Source organism: Cupressus sempervirens, chromosome 7 (assembly GCF_028749045.1).
Source record: "Cupressus sempervirens isolate cs-2001-9-10 chromosome 7, ASM2874904v1, whole genome shotgun sequence".
Taxonomy (NCBI): domain Eukaryota; kingdom Viridiplantae; phylum Streptophyta; class Pinopsida; order Cupressales; family Cupressaceae; genus Cupressus; species Cupressus sempervirens.
In genome coordinates, this window is record NC_143124.1 from 130,041,125 (window position 1) to 130,062,549 (window position 21,425).

The 21,425-nt window shown below is 32.5% G+C and overlaps 1 pseudogene; it reads left to right on the top strand.

Annotated features, from left to right (window-relative positions):
- Positions 1–15,419: 15,419 nt before the first annotated feature.
- On the top strand, positions 15,420–19,976 carry LOC149545834 (TMV resistance protein N-like; annotated as a pseudogene).
- The last annotated feature ends 1,449 nt before the right edge of the window (positions 19,977–21,425 follow it).

Below are 21,425 nucleotides of genomic sequence, written 5' to 3' on the forward strand. Positions count from 1 at the left end.
ATAAATCTGGGACTGTGCAAGCATTTGAGAACTTTGCCAGATTCATTCAAGAGGCTGATACACCTGGAGGATCTAAATTTACAAGGTTGTGCTAAGCTTAAACTAAACTTAGATGTATTTGAAGGCATCGAAAAGCTCAAGTACTTGGGATTCAGCGGTTGTGAAGAATTAGAAGATTTTCCTAATCAAATTAAGAATCAGGCATCATTGACAAAATTAGATCTAACGGGTTGCATTAAGTTGAGAAGCTCACCAAGTAACATTGGTCAACTGGTCAACTTATGGTCGCTCAAAATTGAGAGCCAGGTGATGAAAGGCTTGCAGACTTCTCTTGTTTGCTTTCCCTCGTTGAAAAAGATTGAAATTCTAAGTTTCATAGGTACAATGGAATTTGGTGCTGAGGAAGAAGACTGCAAACCAGTCTCCATGCTATCAATTTCCAGTGACTGTTGGCCCAACCTCCAAAATTTTGAGGTCGAGGACAATAGCATCGTTCAAAAAGACAAGTTTCCTAAAAATCACCATTTAATCGAGATAGAGAGACTGCCGGTGACCCTGCAAACGCTGTCAATATACCATTGCAAAGTGCTGATGAACATCAGCTATCTTAGTGGTCTCATACGCCTTGAGAAGCTCCTAATACAATATTGTTCGTAGTTTGAAGGGCTGTCAAGCTTTGCCAATTTGGCTTCGCTGGAATACTTTAGACTGATAAAATGCCCCAAAGTTAAGAAAATAGAAGGCCTGCAACACTGTAATTCATTGAAGCATCTATGTCTTCGACAGACCCGTTGGAAGGAGTCCGTTATACAAAGTTTTGAGAAAGTGGAAGGATTGGAAGTAGTGGAGTTCGTATGTGACACCATATCAGCTCTCAAGTCTTGTATTCAATCTATAAATATCAAGGTAATAAAAACTTTCACAAATTCAGAGTTTTCTAAATTTATATTAATGTTCATGTTAATTACTTGCAAAAATTACTATTTGCAGGGAAGGCCGGGAGAAATATTTATACAAGGTAGCGTTAGCTGTGTCATGGAGCCCATTCTAAACTCTTCGGAGTTTCCTGATCTTACATTCAGGAAGGCCAAGCTGTTGGGATATGTACGCGAGACTAATTATTTCTTCTATAGGGAGGGAAAGGAGCTGAACTGGGAGGAGAGGAAAGTGGTACAAATATACTTGCACCTCGAAAACGGTGGAGATATAGTGGTCGTCACACCCGAAGGAATTAGGATAGAGAAGGAGGTGCTAGTTGAGGGAAGCAGAAAAAGAGTCGTGAAGGCTTTTAAGAAATTATTAGCACTTCTGGAATAATTTACTCTGTCTAATGTGTTGATCGCTCTGGCTTCAGGCTAATAATGTACAGGGTAAGCCTCAATTGGAATTAGCGAGAAGGGTAGTTAGGGTAGATTAATTGGAGTTTGTTTAAAAATAATTTTTTTGATAGATTGAACTATATATATATATATATATATATATATATATATATATATATATATAATGTTTTATAGTGAGAGATAGATTTTTTTAATGCTTTATTAAGCACACAATTATTTACATTATTGAAAATTGAATTACTTTATTAACTTATATTATACTTTCATGATTTTGATTGTAGACTTTTTTTTCAGATTTTATTTTTCTTATCTATTTGGATGCTTCTTATATTTTTTTCTAGTAGTTTTTCTTCACAAGAGATACAATGCGTTGAAGTTCTTGCCTGAAGTTAGATGAAGAAAAGTAGAGATATATTGTAACCAAGTATAATAGGTCTTAAGTTTGAGAAAATAGAGTAGACCAATAGAAAGGAAAATATAGGGCTTGAGATGGAGAAAATAGAGCAAGTCAATAGCAAGGAAAATATATCCCAAGAAATGAATCGAGACAAAAATCCAACTATAGCTTTGTGAAAATATGGAAGGATTTTTATTAGTAAGATCTTGTCTAGGTATAAATAGCATTGGGTATAAAGTCCTAAATAAATTTTGGAACATTGGTCCTTCGTCTAAGAAAAATAGAATATGTAAGAGGCCACTAGTTGAGTGGTTAACTTAGATTTTCAATTCAATCCTCAACTACCTTAGGCTTTTTGACAAATATTATGGACCCTTTATGAGATGGGAGTCATACAACTTTCTATTATAATGGCTCATCTTTGTGACAAGACAATTTACATAGAATTAATTGTACAAATCCATAACTTGTGATAGATAGGAAATACTTCACAATGGACAACTAGTGATGCAATTATCTAGAAATGGAATATAAATAGTAAACTTCCACACTACTTGGTATTGTGTATCCAAAATAAGAGAGCTTGTTTCGTCATCATATTATGTTTCCATTGTAGTCTACACAGGGTTAATTAAAATTAGTTAATATTGATTGAAATTAAGAATAAATCTAAATCATATCCATTTAATTGAGCCCAATCTAAATAAATCATTTTCAAGTTATAGTCTCTGCACCAAGGCCCAGTTTTACTATCATAAATGAGAAACAAAACTTGTGACATTGCCTAGGGCATCCAATATCTTTCCCAAGACAAATTCAAATTACACAAAATGAATTTATCAAGTTGTAACCATATACGAATATAGTTTCATAATATCTAATCCATTAATTATTTCAATGTATAAATCATTATGAGAGAACAAATCATTGTCTGCAACTCCATTAGAGGTATACAAAAACTTCCTTTTGCTAAACTGTCCATAGCTTTCACAAATCTGCATACAATTGACTCAAACCAAAAGGGAATAAAAGTGGATTCACATATCTTTCCAATGAATCCATTTAGGTTCTCAAACTTGTCCAAATGCTTTCATACCAAACCCTTCAATACGATGGGATTCTCAAATCGACAAACAACCACTTTCACCAAAAATACTCATAACTTATTCATTTGTCCACATAATCATTCCAAAAAAAACTAAAATGAAGCTTATTCATCTTAATTTAAACAATAAACACTTTGTATGATATTTCTAGGCTATAGTGGTCCATACATGGTCCATACACAACCTAGACTCAACATAAATATAGTTAACACCAATCAAAAAAACACATTTTGAAGACGTTAATTGATTCAAAATGATCTTCCTCTTTCCATTCATTGTTCGGAACACACATACAATGATTTTATACTAGTTGGGGTACTTTATAATTTCCCAACCACCCTTTGAACCAATAACCCTACCCTTTACAACATAATTGCACCTTTTACAATGTTTTATGCATTTCGTGCAATTTTGCATTACAAATTTTTTATGTCAATGTGACAAATTTGAAAATTTAACTCCAAACTTAATAAATATTTGCATGGACATTCAATTACCCTAAAATAAATTTTAATAGCTATTTTACATCCATTTTACCCTTTATTAGTCATTCTTTGATATTCTAACCTTCTTTACCAAATTAGGACCTTAACAAGACAATATTAACAATGTCATACAAATGGCTTTACATAGCCTTACTTATGATTCAAATAGACTCCTAATACATTGAAAACACTATAAAATTCATAATACAAATTATATCCTCTTGTAACCTCCTAGTATTCCTTTCTACTTAGGTGCTCCTACACCAAATAATTTAAAATTGAAATAAATATATATAGGAGTTGGCCTATGTCGTAAATATATATATTTTTCCTTTTGAAGATCAAGTAAATAATTTTCCTTACACTCAACAACAAAAAAAATCATATCTATGTCTTGTTGGAAATGTAGAATAGGTTATGTGACTGAGGGTGGGGGTGAATCCCAACATTAGGTGACAGAGGTAAACATTAGTTACATAGCATTCCCAACATTTTATTGTTCTTTGGGAATCATGTAATATAAAATTTTTGATTAAATTGAAATTTTTAGTTTTTAAATTGATTGGCTACCACTATTTTTCCATTGTCTTCAGTTTTTCTTTATTCAAATATCTGTTCCAATATTTTGACAAAAATGTTGGGGAATTCATAGGCACTTCGTGGTTGCAGGGAACCAAAGTTACATTTTTCGAAGGTCTAACTACTTGATGTTACCATGACTTGGCATTCGTAGTTCACCATTTCCTTTCATGCCAAGTAGTAGAAGAAACTTTTCTATGCTATGTATGAATGTAATTGTCGACTTTGGCCCATTGTAATTTTGATATTATTTGTTAGTGGCATATCCATGGGTAAAAGTACAAAGCTGTGTCATCTTTTAGGCTGACTAATCAGAACAACTGAATTTCAGTATTTCTATCTAACAATTAATTTTTTTCAATGATATGATATAGAGAAATTTATTCTAGTTAAGTTATACATTGTATCACACTTTTCCAATTGGAAATGTTTATTAACTTCATGTTTTATACTAGTTTGTATCGAATTACTAAAGAAATATAATTATTTCTGAAAACTGACATTTCAATAACTCTTACTATTTTTTATGATATATTTTTAATAACTTATAAACACCATTTTATAGAGACCAAAGTCCAAAATGTTCTCATATACAGTTTATCATGTTTTAATTAGATATCATATGTTATAATTAAAAAATTCTACAAGCACGTATTTTAACACTCGAAAAGATGTCAATTTTGAGAAAGAAAAAAATAGTAAACCATATCATAAAAAATTTAAAACTCATATGGCATTCTAGAGGAGAGAGTCCTCTTCTAGAATGTATAATTTTTATTCTGGTTAGAATAGATTTGTTTTGAAAAATGTGGTGGGAGATAAAAACTATCAATTTTAGGTGAGTTGAACTTTGATTGATTATAACAGTGAAAATTAAAGTCTCAAGACAATTTTTATTTTTGAATGTTCTAGATATATATGCTATCTATAACATAGTCCAAGATCAAAGAGAAATAAATTTATTTCCATATAGTTTTGTGGTGGGAACTAGACCCCTAATTTTCAACATTTTTCGGCAACTAAAACATTATCTATAAAAATTATGAAAATATATCAATTCTTAACCCAAATAATTGTTAAAAATTATAGCTAAACTTGATCAATTTCTACACATTTCATTAGTTTACCTCATTTTCAAATTCTAAATAATAATACCAATTTTATATCATTTAATGTGAACAGTTATACTTTTGTTAGCCTTTTCCTTCACAAAAGGGTGACACAAGTTTGTGCTTTAACCCACATCAATTTATTATCATGTATCATGACCTAAGATTCCTAGAACTTATGAAATGAAAAAGTGATTGTAGCAACATCTACCTAAATCAGCGCAACGAAAATGATTTGTGTCCTACCCCACCATGTGCATCTCAATTAATGCATGGGTCTAACTCCGATAGATCATTTTCTCTGCTTGGTGTTTATCCCATGTTCCCATGCAACTTATTATGATAAATTTCTATTTAAATTTAATCAGCCATCATGTTCCCATGTAATTCTTAAATTGAGATGAAAGGATAGTTCGGAATATTTTCTTATTATCGTGGAGCAACAACCACTAATAATTTCAAAATAATCTTTGAAAAAAGTGCAACTATTTAAATACGAAAAACCATAGATATCTTGAAAAATATTTTTCCTCCTGCCTAAATTTTTTCTTGCAAATCAAATTTGCAATAGATATTCATTTAAAATTTTAATTTAAAAGAAAATGCTTAAAAATAAGCACAAATTTTGCTTACACGAAACCACCAACTTCACAATTTTTTGCTAAAAAAATGGAGTAGCAGCTTCTAGCCAAAATAATTTTAGCAACCACATGGGCTCCTCCCCTTAGTTTATATTTTTGACACATATGTTTTTTAACTAATATCTCTATATGATTGAGCTTCCCAAAGGTCTATTTAATAGTAAACATTATGAAAGTTGCATCTTAGGTGGTGCTTATCTTTGTGTGGCTAAGACTACTCTTGTCCTAGAGTGGAAAAGTCAAGAAAAAATGACTAACTTCAAAATGTTCACATGAGAGGGGTTTTATCAATATGGTTGTGTACATTGTGCTAAAAAAACTCAGATTAAGCCATTAAATTTTGTAGGGATCATTACTATAATTTTAAACCCAAAAACCCTTTTTAAATTAACCAAACTTATTGACTATTCAGATGCTCACCATTCATGCCAGCACATGAACCAAGTGGTGCAAGGGTTGTCTTGATTTTGAAAAATTGGGTGTAGTTCACTTATGTTTTTGAGTTTGTAGATTGTTTTGGTAGATAGTTTATTCTTTTTGAGACAATCTTCTGAGTTAAATTGTGACTATTTAATGGTATTCACTTTCATTGCGAGTGTTTCTAATAAAATAAAGTATATCATTAGTAGTCATTCATTCTACCTCCTTGCAAGATGTGGATGAAATAAATCATAGCATTACTAGTTATTATTTTAGAGGTACTGATTGTGTATTTTGCACTTCCATTTTGTGCCATTGAAAATTGTACAAAATTTAGTATACTAAAATTGATAACAACTAATTAAATTTAACTTATTAATATGTCTCAATATAAAATATTGTAGATAATTTGAGGTTAAAGAAAAATATTTTATATTCAATTTATATTAATAAGATAGGCATCACATATCAATTTCACATATATTAGGTTATTTCCAATATAGATATGCAATCATCTATACCCTAATATTCTTAGGAAGGAAAACAATTGGGTTCAATAGTATCAATATTAAAATGCACACAAGTATTGAACATATCTTGCTAGGCACAAAATGTTTAAATATATACAATTGCTGAACACACCTTGTAAAAGAGCATGCAAAGTTCAACAAATGTAGTCAATATATTGGATGGCAAAAATTGATCTATCATTCTGGAAGCCTTGTGATGGTTTTGAACAATAAGCTTCTCAAGAGTTTGTAGACACTTGTTTTCTAACCTTATATCATCCTACTGAATGACTTCAAAGAGATATGTTCTATAGTCTAAGTTCCACATCTTTGCATTGGACCATCAATAGGTGGTTTCACATCTTTATGAATCCCTTCACTAGTAGAATTTTGGCAAATAAATGACTACATTACTAAAACTTTTAGTCACATGACTAAAGGTGATCAAATTCTAGTAATATTTTGTAATGTATAAGTGACTAAATAAATGATTAAATTGGTCATTGGCTAAAATCAAAAGGATGGACTAATATAAGTGGCTAAATAAATGATCAAATAAATGAATAAACAATCGGTATCTAATATTTAGTCACGCAAACAAATGACTAAATGAATGGTCGATGAATTTTAAATCATACTAAAATATTCTTTAACTGTGTATAACTTTTATTGCTCATTAATGGAGTCTTTGTCCTAACAATATATCATTATTAGTTAACTTCCTTGTATGTCCTCTCAATCGATCTTGAACTAGAAATGAACTCAAAATCACCCCAATCTGCAGTAAAAATCTATATATAAACTCTTGAAGACGAAAAAACCTCCACACACTCAAAAGAAAATTCCAAATCTATCTTTGTATGCAAATAATATTAATTATAATTAAGCATTTTATAATCTCAACATAGAATCACTATTAGTCAAATTAATGTCATGTAGTAACCATCTTTATAAAATATAACATTATTTTATTATAAGTACATTTAATATATTAGTATTTAGTAAATAGTGAGAACCTCTATTAGATAAATATTAAATCTTTCAAAAAAATTATTTAGCAATAAAAATAATAAATATTTACAATTTAAATTATATTTATCATTAATCTAGTTGATAAGGCTATTACCTCATGAACGGCACTCTAAAAATTGTCACATCCTTGCCATCGACACTCCATTACTAGAATAGTTCAAGTCAGAAAGTTTTGGCCAACCATGTTTTGGGAGCCAGCTATGATGCTGAAAAATTTCTCCAACTTGACCGCCATACATATTCCCTTCTCTATACCATCCAGAATATTCCCATCACTTTTGTACTATTAGTATAACAACAAAATTTAGTATGACAACATTTATAGTCACATCACCTTGCCCAGACCATTAGTTGTAAAATTTACATGTATTAGCATTTGCTACCACATAACTCATAGATTACATTTTTTATGACTGAACATGATTTATAGGACTGAGTCTATTTAAAATTACTCTAATCTTCAAGTTCCTATCTTTTCTTTTATATCAAATAACTCAATCCTGCATTAAAAAAAATAGATACAATAAATAATTTTAATACCAATAAAATTAAAAATACTAACTTACTCTATCATACTTCAATTATGAAATAGTGAACATGACACTACTTTAACATGTTTTATCTAGCACACGCGCACGCACACACATAATATCTATCTATCTATCTATATATCTATCTACACACACACACACACACACACACACACACACACACACACACACACACACACACACACACACACACACACACACACACCTACCTATATATATGTATTCAAATTACACATTGAATATTTTTAAAATTATTTATCTATTTATTTATTTATAACTATACTTAATTATAGTAAAGGCATTTAATATTTAAGATGCTCAACCTAACTTTTTTTATCAGCAATTTATATTTCTCCCCAAGGATGAAGCATCGTTGAACTCATTGTGTCCATTAATTTATTTTTCTCGTATATGAGAGAGAACTAATTCTACCCTACATACCTTGCTAAAGGCAGGGCTCATGAGTTCTCTTGAATTTTTTTTGACAAAACTCCTTCGCATAAATATGACGATGAAACAATTAAACCATGTCAATGTTAGAATATTTGAATTTGAGTTTCTACAAAACCTATAATGTACTAGAAATTTTTTCACTTTTATGACTCATTTTTACTCGGCCTTACAACCACAAAATGAACATCTTACTATTGTTCATTCTAAAGATCATTCTTTAGTTTGAAGAGACATCTTTAGAGATCATTCTATTGCTCATGCTTTCTGAGGATGGAGCATCCAGAATAGTTCTAGTAGTCTATAGATACACAAAAATGGAATACTAAATTTTTTATCTATTAAAAACAAAACATGAACCCAAAAATAACATTTAAAATGTCATCTATAAATATATAGCCAATGTTTGTATCCATATTTTTTGGGGGGAAAATTAATGAAGTCATTAATAAGATCGATCTATTTGGGTTTATGGGCATTGTAGTTAATAACTAAGATGTTTATAAAAGTGTTGTAAACTTTAGGGATGTTGTTCAAAATATCCTTGATTATTTCTTATGCCAAGCACAATATGCTAAAAATATATATGATCGAGTACAACCAAGAAATGACCCCTAGCCACCCTCAAGTATCAAAAAGAGGGAAACAAAGAACTAGAACTTTTTCATAGGAAATGTATTTTCTTTTATTTATCTTCATGCGAATGAAAATCTTGACGTGCCAATGTATGTTCTCTCTTTAATCAAAGTTTGGATTCAATAAGATGATCAGTAAGTACCCATGAAAAAATTATGAACTATCCTTGCGCTGTCATTTTTTCTTGATAAAATTGAGTAGGACACATATATTCATGCAAGTCTTTTCATTTTTCCTTCCTCTCTTTTATTATGATCATACATTTTAATAGTGAAATGAATCAATTTAAATACAGGGCAACATAACCAAGCTTAAGCAAAAAAAGATCAGCTTTTAATATGCTATATAATATGTAGGTTATACTAAGCCCATAATGTTTTAAAAATATGTTATATGTTGTCCAAGGGGTTCATCTTAGCTGGTTGAAGCAATGAGTTCCCATTGTGGAAATCTTGGTTCAAATTCCAAGACAAGCACCTTTGTGAAATTCTAAGTTGTGACTCTTGGTCTTCCAATTGTTATTTTGGTGTGGTTTCTCATAAGGATCTTGAATAATCTTGTAAGTCTCATGTTGTTGCTTGAATGAGCACAAGGTTTACCAATGACCTTTAATATAAAATATGATATGTGATTATGAAAGTGTCTTTGTACTTGCACCTTTGGAAAATGTATTGCATTTGTTGCGAGTATTTATTGTCCATTAGATATTTTAGTTTGGTGGGCTTCAATTAGGATCATTTTTAATTTAATCTAAACTTGAAGTGAATTTTCTAGTATTTCTATTTATTTTAGCACCTGCTTGCTATCCAATTGCAAATTGAATTAAACATTTTGCAATTTTAATATTTTTTATTCACCCATATTCCAATGGTTGCTTCTTGATTCTGGGTGTCACCCATGTTCCAATGGTCACTTCTGGATTCTGGGTGAAGATTTTAAAATGACACTTTTAGACCACCTCACACTCTACAAGGTCTACAAAGAGCTCCATAAATGCAAAAAATTTGAAAAATTAGCTTTAGCCTCTTCACTCACCTATGGAGCTTCACCCAAAAAATGATAAATTTTGACATATGAATTAGGAGCATTAGATTCCCAAAGTTAGCATAGGAGACTACTAGATCATTTTCCCTATTACTATGAAAAAAATGAGAAATCTAAAATCAATTAGAATATTGATTCTTTATATTAATTAGTCTTAATTAAAAAAATTACTTTTACAATATAGAAAGAGCTATTAAACTTAATTGTATCGACAACATAGGCTTCTTCTCCAAACCCTCGAACAGAGGAATGTTTTGTTTTTCATTTTACTCATTCTGGTGCATGTCAAGTTGTATCGTGTCCCTTTCCCACTAATATTTCAAATTAAATATCTCGCCTCCGAACAGTAGGCCCATGGCTGTCCATCTTGGTTTGACCTGCAGTTAATTAATCCTTTGTAGTCAAGAATTATCCTGCAATGCGACAGTGGTAAAGAATTTGTCTGTGTCCACTATTTTATTGGGAGACGGATGGATGACTACGGTTGATAAGATTGCAAATTTCTCGACAAGTGTGATGCAAGACAACTGGGTGAATAGTCTTGATAAGACTTCTACTTTCCAATTTTCCCCAACTTGTTGACTACATTGGCACTGACGATTATGATGTGAAGCAGGTAGATGAGTACGGTTTGTTGGATTTTTGTTTTTCTCTTCATACATTGAATCTTCCCTCCGTGACTTTTACCGGATGAGGACTATTGATAAGACTTTTGATTCCCCTTACATCCATGGTTCCACCTTTCCCCAACTTTCAAAATCCTTCCTCTAAAACTTTCCAGTGAGCATTCTTGTGCAGATTTGAATTGTGATCTTTTTTCCATGTCGGTAGGTAAGCTAATTATCTTTAATTATTATTATTTTATTAGAAATAGTTCACCAATCAGAGTTGGACTAGGGGAGATGATCTAATAGTGGCCCACATTCTAATGACTACTATGTCTATTATTAGTCAAAAAGGCAGGGAACTAATGTTTTGTTTTCATCCCCTAATTTCTTTTTTCTTGGTAACAGCCTATCATATTGCAAAGTTTGAGGAATTATATTAAAAAAAAAAATTATTATATGCTAATTATAAATTTATGATTCGCTAACACTATTTTTTTGAGGTTTTATTCATTTTATGAATATTATTATTGAGCAAAAATTAACATCTGTAGACAGAGCCGACAAGATTGTAATTCGATGGCAGCAGGTTCGATTATTAATGCAGTTGATTTATTGGAGATTAATTCCAAGTACCTTACCAGCTATTTATGTCATCTCCTCAGCTGTCAAATCGTAATCAATCCACAGCATTGAAGAATAAATTTAAAGCCACATCTTGTTGAAGATCTTAACTTTTGATTTTGTGTCGAATTGCCCTCGTACTCGACAAGCCATTTGAAGATTTCACACGCAATGTGGCTAATTAAAAATGATAAAATAAATTATTTAATTTGTCTTCTCTGTCTACCAAGGGTGTCTGGTTTTCAATGCAATCAGACACGACATCAGAGTAAGGTATGATTTATTGCATAAATGCCAAGCATTTAAAGGTCTTTGTGGCTAGTTATTTTATTTTAACTTACTCATCAGCATGATCTAAATGTACAACTATTTAAATTTGTGATTAAAATGTCGATTTCCTCGTATCTTGGGTACAAAGGGAAACAATCTTTAGCTCCATTATAGCTTTGGGCAAACCATGGTATTTGAAGATTTGTATGTTCATACATGGGAACGTTTAAACAGAAAATGGTATATTCGATACTCTTCAAAAAAAACTTTTCAAATTTTTTTAGAAATTCTATAATTGTTATTTTTTTCAATTGAAAAAATAATAAAATCTTTTGCAAAATTCAACTCAGCCAATAAACAACTTCAGATTAAGGAAAAGTTAAAAATAAATATAATTAAAATAAATTCAATTAAACAGTAATTAAATTAATTGCAATAGTTGAGTCAAAATTAGAGGAAGTTTTTCAAAACTCACAACTTAATGGCTTTTATAATTTATTTTTAAGTTCAAAATTCAAAGTAACATCTGAATGCAAATATAAATTTATTTTCTTCACAAATCATGTTTATATTTATTATAAATTTTTTGAATTTTTCATCATTACATTATCGAAATCAAATTATCAGTACACTTATTAATCAATTAACATTATATTTTTAACATTTCTATATTAAATTAATTCATCATTGTTACGTTAATTTTCTCAAAATTACTTGATACAGAACAATTTATCTTAAAAAAATCTCCTCCTTGAACTTATATTTAATACTTTATACTATTAAAAAATTGTAATATATTTCACCTATAACATAAGACGGGGAATTAAACTCTCCTGGAGCTCTTGTTATAGATTCTCTCAGTTATTGTTCACAAAAGTTTGAAAAATGATAGCATATGTACCAATAGTAATCACACAAGTACTAATAGTTTCAACCATTTTTTAGCTTGATTGGTTCATGTGTGCAAAAAGTACTATATTTTTGGTGAGTGCTCATATGGGTATGAACATAATGGGTTATGGTTGAACATTTGGAAATGACACTTTTAGACCACCTCACACTACACAAGTTCTACAGTGAGCTTCGTAAATGTGGAAAATCTAAAGGGTTAGATTTAAGCTCTTCAATCACCTATGGTTCTTCATTGAAAAAAATTGACAGATTTTAACATATGGATTGAAAGTCTTAGTTGCTCGAAGTTAGCTTGGGCGGCTACTTGGTTGTCTCCCCTAGCTCTATAGTCCCTCTCTTTTGGGGAATATAGAATATGAATTTGTGTTTGCTAGAAAATAGAAGATGTTATACGTTTATAACTTGGTGTGTGAAAATGTTACATGTTTGAAAAGTTTACATTAAGGTTATAGTAAAGCAAGCTTCTAGAACACACAGTGCTTTTGTGCTATTTGTGGAAAGTTATAATGAAATTGAATTAGTAACCATCATGGTGTGCTTCATGTTTTTGTTGTGTCTTCTTATATGTTCCTATTTTTCCTCTCTTTTTTGTTCATTAATTTATTTCTTCTTTTATTTTCACCTGCACTTAACTCATCTTAAAGATTATTGACAACTTTAACATGAACTAATCCACCCGTGCTAGAAAATGATAGTGAGAATGCTAGAAGATATAGCGAGAATTTTTCAAGATGTATTTTTAATCACACTTTCACATGATGGTCTGATGGATGTCATGGTTTGCTCTGGCACAAAAATTTGACCCAAAGAATTGGTGTTAAACCCAGAATTCACAAATGCATTTGCAAAAATATTGGACAAAAATTAGTTAAGATTAGCAAAATATGTATTATCATAGAGTAAATCGAATCACTATTGCATTTAAATAATCTCAAATGGGATAGATCATAGATGAAAATTTGATTATAAAGAAGAAAAGGAGAAAAGAAAAGTAAGAGTTTTATTATCACTCTCATTATTATCCTTGACGAGATCAACAAAGAAGGTACATTTGAAGAATAGACAGATATTTTGTACTTAGTAGTGTTGCTTCATTTCCATCCACCACGTGTCTCCAAACCGCGCTTTTCTATTTACTTGAGACATTTTCAATTGACTTTAATTCTCAATTAAGTGAATGCTTGTTTATTATTATGTATTTTGGCTTACTTATTAGCAATCAACAATTGAAGTTTTTAAATCATATTTGATATACTTATAATTCATTGAAAAGATAAAATAGAAATATATTAGAGCAATTGCAATAAGTAATAATAACATAAAGAAAATTTGTATATTAGTTTAGAAAAATTCAAAATAAATAATATTATTTTTAAATTAATTTTATATTTGTTATTTTATGGATTGGTGAAGATGTATTCTATATAAATTTTAGATCTATCTTTCTTAAATGCGTTGATATTTAAATATAGTTATTAAATTACTATTATATTTTATGTTTTAAATCTCTCTTAAACTTTGTCTATCTTTACAACATTTTAATTTTTAAATAACATTTAGAAGTAAAACTGATGCTATAAAAGGTAGGAGAATCCCCAAATCCTAGCCGTCAACAATTAACCACATATCAATAATATAACAATTAATCCACAAAACACCAATTTCTCATAATAGAATCATAAGATTACATCCAACATGTCATGTTGTCCAAGTATCAAGCAATTACAATAGTAATTGTGCAAGACTCTTAGACTACAAAATATTTCTAAGATTTGGTTATGCTTTATTTAGAAGATTATGAGTATGATTTTTGACTTGCAAATTTAAAAAATAAAAATAAAAAAATTCCATGATGAACTCTAAAAGTTCAAGATTACTGAATATATGTTATATCAATTTATATTTAAATCTTTTTGATTGATTTTTGGGGTGAATATTAAATATTTCCCTGTATGAGGTATTTTTCTCTATATGGTATGGGAAACTGTTTTCTCTAAATCAGGTATTTTTCCCTAAGTTGCCTCACAGTTGCAAGATAGGATAGTGCATGGTTCTCATAAATGTTTTACTTCCACTTTCATCACTTGTTATAGCCATAATGCCTACGTATGCCATGATGCCTAAAATGTGCATGATACATTAAAAATAATCAATTAGATAGCCGGTGCCCCAGAGCGCTTGCATGGTCATCCATTGTCATCCATGTTACCATCTATTAATTTAGACTATTTATATATCTACGTTTGTTGCAATTATAGTTATGCTATTTTATGTATGGTGCAATCTACGCAAACATTGCCGCATCCATAGGTAGCCGTCTTCAACGTAGACGCTTCTTTGTAAAAATTTGTACGAACTCACGTGGTTTTGGACAGGCCGTTTTCTATGTTTTCGCTCTTCTTCTTCTCCAAATCTTTATTTTCTTCTCGCATAGCGTTGTTTCCCTCTATTTGCGACCGTGGTTCTGTCTCTTCTCTGTATTAAGGTTAATTTGGATCCTTTGAAATGGCTTCCAATTCTGAGCAGCCTGAGCTCGAAGACACTATTGAGCAGCCTGAACTGGAAGATGCTTTTGAGCAGCCTGAACCTTCTTCAAGGCCCAGGCAAAATGGGAACTTTTTAATGGAGATCCCTAACTTGTTGCAGGAATGGTGTCTGTCCATTCTAAACATCTTGGCACAGATCTGCCTCATTCCATTCCGCAGGTTGATGCGAGCTATTGAACTCAGCCGGCAAACGCTACATGAGGCTGATCGCCAAAACATATTTGACCAGTTCCCACCATTCTCCGAGTCTGCGTCCACGGAGCTCTGGGAGATTTTCATTAACCATCGCGGAAGCGATACGAAATACACATTCACCGAAAAAATTAAGGAAACCCTTGATAGCAAGGGATTCCGCGCTTTCCTCGATGTAGGTGCAATTCGGCCAGGCGATGTGATACAGAGACAAATACAAGCAGCAATGAACAGTGCCTCTCTTCACATTGCCATTTTCTCTCCCAACTATGCCCAATCCTCATGGTGTCTGGATGAGCTTGCTTACATGCTCAAAATCAGAGCCCCTGCTACAATCGTTCCCATTTTCTATCAGGTTCATCCCTCTGATCTCAGATATATTGATCAAGAAAAAGGAATATATGCCGATGCGTTCTCACAACATGCAAAGAAAGGTAGATACACCAAGGAAAGGCTTGAGCAGTGGAAAGCGGCAATACACAAAATTTCATCCCTTTCCGGCTTACAGGTTAACAATAATAAGTATGTATTGTTTCTTTTTCTCCTCGATAGTCAAGTTCTGTATTCCATATATGTTGAGAAATGTGATGCATGAGGAATTGATAATTTTTTGTATTCTATATATTCTTTAATATTTATCTGCTCATGCAAGAGGAACTGAAAAAATTGTATCAGTTTGCATTGTTTATGATAGAGTGAATATCTGCGTAGAAGGAGTTTGTAGCGTTGGAGAACACGCAATATATTCGTTTTAAATGATTGTAATGTAGTTTTAATTAGTGCGTGGAAATAATTGTTGTTTTGTGTGCTGTATTATAATCTCTATTCTTTACCTGTTTTCAGATTCTACAATATATAGGTTCTACTTAATTCGTGTTGTGTGTTTTGTTTTGATTTTTATTTTTCGCCCATAATGTTTAGGGTCGAGGCCGAAGTTTTGAAGAACATTGTGAATAGAGCATTGGGATTAATGAAAATAGATCCCATACATGTAGCCGAATATCCACTTGGTTTGGATGAACTAGTGCAAGGTTTTGTCGAATCAGTCACAAGTGAAGAAGACAGTGAAAAACTCACGGGGATCGTGGGCATGGGTGGCATTGGGAAATCCACTTTGGCCAAAGAGCTCTTCAACAGAAACTTTCGCTCATTTCAGAAATGCGGTTTTGTTCCCGACGTGCGGGATGCGACATCTAGAAATGCTCTGCCTGTGAAGTAGAAAAAGCTTCTTACAGACCTTGGCGTTGAAAATTTGTCATTAGACGGTGTCGACGAAGGCAAAGTGGTACTCACAAATTGTTTGAGCTCTATTCGGGCCCTCATTGTTTTGGATCACCTGGATCACATCGATCAGTTGTATGCTCTTTTGAAAAATAAACTCAACCTCGGATCCCAAAGTATGGTAATTCTGACGTCCCGCAAAAGGGGTGTTCTTAAATCGATGGGTATCTCAAACATTTACGAAGTGCCAAGACTTGAGAGCTCAGTAGCGAAGAATTTATTCTGCAGGCATGCTTTTCAGAAGTCTTCTCCACCCACCAGATTTGACACTCTGGTTGACAAATTCGTCCAGGTTTGCAATGGTCTGCCTTTATCTCTGAAGGTATTAGGGGGACAGCTACATGGTGAGGATTCCATTGCTTACTGGGAATCCCAATTAGATAAAATCTCAAGAATATTGCCTAGCGACATCACATAGAGGCTACAGGTTAGCTATGATGGTCTGGATAAAGAAGATAGAGAGATGTTCTTGGATGCGGCTTGTTTTCTCATCGGCGAATGCAAAAGCACAACTATAGCACTGTGGGATGGATCGGGTTGGAGTGGCCTGCACGGATTACAAACACTTGTAAATAAGTGTCTTGTTGAGCTGGTTTCCGAGAAACATAACACCTTCAATGAGAAGAAGATACGGATGCACGATCATCTGAGGGACATGGGAAGAGAGATGGCAAGTGAGCACTCATCATATCGGCTTTGGCGTCCACAGCAGATTCATAATATATTGCATTTCCAGGTAAATGTATTACTGGCTCCCCTTTAATTATTTCTTAGTGATATCATAAAAATAATAATTTGTTGTTTTCTCTGCCTCTGCTTGCGGCAGAGTTGACTGAAATAGCTTGTATTCTGGTATTTTTCATTTAGAAAGAAATACAAATTAGAGGGATACAACCACCAGCTACTTTTGTGGCCTTCAAAGAGTACGCTCATTAGCTAATGCGAACCTCAAGAAAACTAAATATACTTCATGCGCAAAGCAATGAGTTCACGGAAGAGTTTGCATATTTATCCGAGCATCTTGTTTGGCTTCGCTGGCATACCCGTTCATTAAGAAATCTTCCATCTTGGCTTCCATTAAGACATTTAAGTGTTTTAGAGCTTGATGATGCTAATGACTTGGAGGAGTTGTGGCAGGTCAATGTGGATGTAAGTAGTTTGAATCCGTGGTTTTTATGTAACAGCTTTTTGATAGTTTATATTTTTCTCAATTGAATTCAGTAGAATAATGAACTGAATTGAGTATAATGATGTTTGCGTGCAGCCTCCTCTGCAATTGAGAAATCTTATCGTACATTTCTCTTTCAAATTGCAACGGCTGCAAACCTCAATAGGACGTCTTCAAAATCTTAAAATGCTTTCCCTTTGTTTTAGTGGTAGCAGTTTGCCAGAAGAGTTCTGTGGCCTGCATTCGCTCAAGCATTTATATTTATACTGTCCAAAGTTATCTTCACTGCCAGCTGGTTTTGGCAATTTAAAAGATATGAAGTATTTAATGCTATCTTGCCCACAGTTGAGCACTTTGCCAGATTCTTTCCAGCAGCTGATAAAGATGAAACATCTGCAATTATCCAGATGTAAAATGCTCTCCTCACTGCCTAATGGCTTTGGGAATTTAGTAAGATTGAAGTATTTAAGTCTAACGTTTTGTGAGCAGTTGAGCACTTTACCAGATTCTTTCAAGCAGTTGACACACTTGGAAGATCTAGAGATTCCATTCTCCTCAACTACTAATGGTTTGTCCTCGCTACCTATTGGTTTTGGTAATTTAAATAGATTGAAGCGCATAAGTCTAATTTGCTGTAGCCAGTTGAGCACGTCGCTGGACTCTTTCGGGCAGCTGATACACCTGGGATATCTGGATTTATCAGGTCGTGAAATGTTATCCTCACTACCTGAGGGTTTTGACAATTTAAACAGATTGAAGCACATAAATCTAGGACTGTGCAAGCAGTTGAGAAATTTGCCAGATTCATTTAAGAGGCTGATACACCTGGAGCATCTAAATTTACAAGGTTATGCCAAGCTTAAACTAAACTTAGATGTATTTGAAGGCATCGAAAAGCTCAAGTACTTGGGATTCAGTGGTTGTGAAAAATTAGAAGATTTTCCTAATCAAATTAAGAATCAGGCATCATTGACAAAATTAGATCGAACTAGTTGCATTAAGTTGAGAAGCTCACCAAGTAACATTGGTCAACTGGTCAACTTATGGTCGCTCAAAATTGAGAGCCAGGTGATGAAAGGCTTGCAGACTTCTCTTGTTCGCTTTCCCTCGTTGAAAAAGATTGAAATTCTAAGTTTCGAAGGTACAATGGAATTTGGTGCTGAGGAAGAAGACTGCAAACCAGTCTCCATGCTATCAATTTCCAGTGACTGTTGGCCCAACCTCCAAAATTTTGAGGTCGAGGACAATAGCATCGTTCAAAAAGACAAGTTTCCTAAAAATCACCATTTAATCGAGATAGAGAGACTGCCAATGACCCTGCAAACGCTGTCAATATACCATTGCGAAGTGCTGAAGAACATCAGCTCTCTTAGTGGTCTCGTATGCCTTGAGAAGCTGCTAATACAATATTGTTCGTAGTTTGAAGAGCTATCAAGCTTTGCCGATTTGGCTTCGCTGGAATACTTTAGACTGATAAAATGCCCCAAAGTTAAGAAAATAGAAGGCCTGCAACACTGCAATTCATTCAAGCATCTATGTCTTCGACAGACCCACTGGAAGGAGTCCGTTATACAAAGTTTTGAGAAAGTGGAAGGATTGGAAGTAGTGGAGTTCGTATGTGACACCATATCAGCTCTCAAGTCTTGTATTCAATCTATAAATATCAAGGTAATAAAAACTTTCACAAATTCAGAGTTTTCTGAATTTATACTAATGTTCATGTTAATTACTTGCAAAAATTACTATTTGCAGGGAAGGCCGGGAGAAATATTTATACAAGGTAGCGTTAGCTGTGTCATGGAGCCCATTCTAAACTCTTCGGAGTTTCCTGATCTTACATTCAGGAAGGCCAAGCTGTTGGGATATGTACGCGAGACTAATTATTTCTGCTATAGGGAGGGAAAGGAGCTGAACGGGGAGGAGAGGAAAGTGGTACAAATATACTTGCACCTCAAAAACGGTGGAGATATAGTGGTCGTCACACCCGAAGGAATTAGGATAGAGAAGGAGGCGCTAGTTGAGGGAAGCAGAAAAAGAGTCGTGAAGGCTTTTCAGAAATTATTAGCACTTCTGGAATAGTTTACTCTGTCTAATGTGTTGATCGCTTTGGCTTCAGGCTAATAATGTACAGGGTAAGCCTCAATTGGAATTAGCGAGAAGGGTAGTTAGGGTAGATTAATTGCAGTTTGTTTAAAAATAATTTTTTGATAGATTGAACAATTTATATATATATATATATATATATAACGTTTTATAGTGAGAGATGGATTTTTTTAATGCTTTATTAAGTACACAATTATTTACTTTATTGAAAATTGAATTACTTTATTAACTTATATTATACTTTCATGATTTTGATTGTAGACTTTTTTTTTAGATTTTATTTTTCTTATCTATTTGGATGCTTCTTATATTTTTTTCTCGTAGTTTTTCTTCACAAGAGATACAATGCGTTGAAGTTCTTGCCTGAAGTTAGATGAAGAAAAGTAGAGATATATTGTAACCAAGTATAATAGGTCTTAAGTTTGAGAAAATAGAGTAGACCAATAGAAAGGAAAATATAGGGCTTGAGATGGAGAAAATAGAGCAAGTCAATAGCAAGGAAAATATATCCCAAGAAATGAATTGAGACAAAAATCCAACTATAGCTTTGTGAAAATATGGAAGGATTTTTATTAGTAAGATCTTGTCTAGGTATAAATAGCATTGGGTATAAAGTCCTAAATAAATTTTGGAACATTGGTCCTTCGTCTAAGAAAAATAGAATATGTAAGAGGCCACTAGTTGAGTGGTTAACTTAGATTTTCAATTCAATCCTCAACTACCTTAGGCTTTTTGACAAATATTATGGACCCTTTATGAGATGGGAGTCATACAACTTTCTATTATAATGGCTCATCTTTGTGACAAGACAATTTACATAGAATTAATTGTACAAATCCATAACTTGTGATAGATAGGAAATACTTCACAATGGACAACTAGTGATGCAATTATCTAGAAATGGAATATGAATAGTAAACTTCCACACTACTTGGTATTGTGTATCCAAAATAAGAGAGCTTGTTTCGTCATATTATGTTTCCATTGTAGTCTACACAGGGTTAATTAAAATTAGTTAATATTGATTGAAATTAAGAATAAATCTAAATCATATCCATTTAATTGAGCCCAATCTAAATAAATCATTTTCAAGTTATAGTCTCTGCACCAAGGCCCAGTTTTACTATCATAAATGAGAAACAAAACTTGTGACATTGCCTAGGGCATCCAATATCTTTCCCAAGACAAATTCAAATTACACAAAATGAATTTATCAAGTTGTAACCATATACGAATATAGTTTCATAATATCTAATCCATTAATTATTTCAATGTATAAATCATTATGAGAGAACAAATCATTGTCTGCAACTCCATTAGAGGTATACAAAAACTTCTTTTTGCTAAACTATCCACAGATTTCACAAATCTGCATACAATTGACTCAAACCAAAAGGGAATAAAAGTGGATTCACATATCTTTCC